This window comes from Aricia agestis, chromosome 2 (assembly GCF_905147365.1).
Source record: "Aricia agestis chromosome 2, ilAriAges1.1, whole genome shotgun sequence".
Taxonomy (NCBI): domain Eukaryota; kingdom Metazoa; phylum Arthropoda; class Insecta; order Lepidoptera; family Lycaenidae; genus Aricia; species Aricia agestis.
Window position 1 is genome coordinate 15,205,480 of NC_056407.1, and position 2,500 is coordinate 15,207,979.

The window sequence follows — 2,500 nt, forward strand, 5'->3', positions numbered from 1 at the left end:
ACGGACGGACGGACGGACGGGGGGGGGGGGGGGGGGGGGGGGGGGAATGGTGGTGGTGGTGGTGGTACCAGGTTTAGGTTAATTGAAGTCTATACTACTCGATGTGACAACATATATTTTTAATCGCATAACACCAGCGCATTATCTGCACGGCCGCATTCGCATATACATGTGGAGTGAGTGCGAGTGAGCAGTGATGGTGGTGTTGGTTATGCGATGTGTGAAAATACAAAAATTTGTGCCATATCCATTTGAGCTCATCATAATGATAATAAACAAACAATATACGACGTGTCGACCGACGGACCAGCGAAACGTGAGGTTCTCGCGATAATCATTAGTTTGATTTTGTGTCGAGCCGAACGGTAGCTGCAGTTCGTTAAAGTTACCACCGTAACAATCGCGGCGGGGCATTATGTACGAGCGCGGAGCACCTGTTTAGAGTGCGCCGTTGTCTGGTATTGTGCCCGTCGCGTCGAAGGTGGAACTGATAGCGGTCGCGAAGTTACAATATTTCTTCATATAGTATTACATCAACTTTGACGTAATGTATGTGGTCTGATCTCTCCAGCACCGGGCGACAATCTATATGGTTGACGAGTTCATGTTAAACTCTCTGTTACACTATCATAGATGATAGATCTCGTAATATGGAACGTTCGAATGTGCGGTAGCTTAGTTGCTCCGCGTTTTCTTTTTTTTGTGTTTGTCGCACAAAAGGGAAAATTCAAATAATGACTGGTCACCGCGCGTGCACGGTCCGCCGTGTGTGCGCGCGTGCACTGTTTGGCCGTCGACACGCGTGTCGACGGCGAGTACCTCGAGCGCTCGAAGAGATTCGTGCGGCTCTAGTGGTTAGCTCCCTGGTTGATCCTGCCAGTAGTTATATGCTTGTCTCAAAGATTAAGCCATGCATGTCTCAGTGCAAGCCGTATTAAGGCGATACCGCGAATGGCTCAATATATCAGTTTTGGTTCCTTAGATCTTACTCAGTTACTTGGATAACTGTGGTAATTCTAGAGCTAATACATGCAATCAGAACTCTGACCAGCAATGGGATGAGTGCTTTTATTAGATCAAAACCAATCGACGGAGGGCCCTCGCGTCCTAAGTCGTTTATTTTGATGAATCTGGATAACTTTTGCCGATCGCATGGTCCAGTACCGGCGACGCATCTTTCAAATGTCTGCCTTATCAACTTTCGATGGTAGTTTCTGCGACTACCATGGTTGTCACGGGTAACGGGGAATCAGGGTTCGATTCCGGAGAGGGAGCCTGAGAAACGGCTACCACATCCAAGGAAGGCAGCAGGCGCGCAAATTACCCACTCCGGCACGGGGAGGTAGTGACGAAAAATAACGATACGGGACTCTTACGAGGCCTCGTAATCGGAATGAGTACACTTTAAATATTTTAACGAGGAACAATTGGAGGGCAAGTCTGGTGCCAGCAGCCGCGGTAATTCCAGCTCCAATAGCGTATACTAAAATTGTTGCGGTTAAAAAGCTCGTAGTTGCATTTGTGCGCCGCGCTGTCGGTGCACCGCATCCGCGGTGATACTGACACGTTTGCGGAGCATATCGTCGGTGAGCCGACGGTAAAACGTCGGTTCAATATCAAAATCCTATCGCGGTGCTCTTCAGTGAGTGTCGAGGTGGGCCGACAATTTTACTTTGAACAAATTAGAGTGCTCAAAGCGGGCTCAAAATGCCGCTTGAATATTTCGTGCATGGAATAATAGAATATGATCTCGGTTCTATTTTGTTGGTTTTCAGAACTCCGAGGTAATGATTAATAGGGATAACTGGGGGCATTCGTATTGCGACGTTAGAGGTGAAATTCTTGGATCGTCGCAAGACGAACATCAGCGAAAGCATTTGCCAAAGGTGTTTTCATCAATCAAGAACGAAAGTTAGAGGTTCGAAGGCGATTAGATACCGCCCTAGTTCTAACCGTAAATATGTCATCTAGCGATCCGCCGACGTTAATACAATGGCTCGGCGGGCAGCTTCCGGGAAACCAAAGATTTTGGACTCCGGGGGGAGTATGGTTGCAAAGCTGAAACTTAAAGGAATTGACGGAAGGGCACCACCAGGAGTGGAGCCTGCGGCTTAATTTGACTCAACACGGGAAATCTCACCAGGCCCGGACACCGGAAGGATTGACAGATTAACAGCTCTTTCTTGATTCGGTGGGTGGTGGTGCATGGCCGTTCTTAGTTGGTGGAGCGATTTGTCTGGTTAATTCCGGTAACGAACGAGACTCTAGCCTGCTAAATAGGCGTCGCCATTTAGGTGTGCGCGACTTCGGTCGCGCAACTCACTGGCGACGTATTAAAATTCTTCTTAGAGGGACCGGCGGCTTCGAGCCGCACGAGATTGAGCAATAACAGGTCTGTGATGCCCTTAGATGTCCTGGGCCGCACGCGCGCTACACTGAAGGAATCAGCATGTTCTCCCTGGCCTAGAGGCCCGGGCAACCCGTTGAAACTCCTTCGTGC

At 49.0% G+C, this 2,500-nt stretch overlaps 1 non-coding gene across 1 annotated transcript in view; it reads left to right on the forward strand.

Annotated features, from left to right (window-relative positions):
- Positions 1–860: 860 nt before the first annotated feature.
- The window catches only part of LOC121740101, a 1,903-nt gene continuing 263 nt past the window's right edge, over positions 861–2,500 (forward strand). Inside the window, exon 1 of the ribosomal RNA XR_006037552.1 lies at positions 861–2,500. This exon is cut by the window's right edge and continues 263 nt beyond it. This is a non-coding gene — a ribosomal RNA (small subunit ribosomal RNA).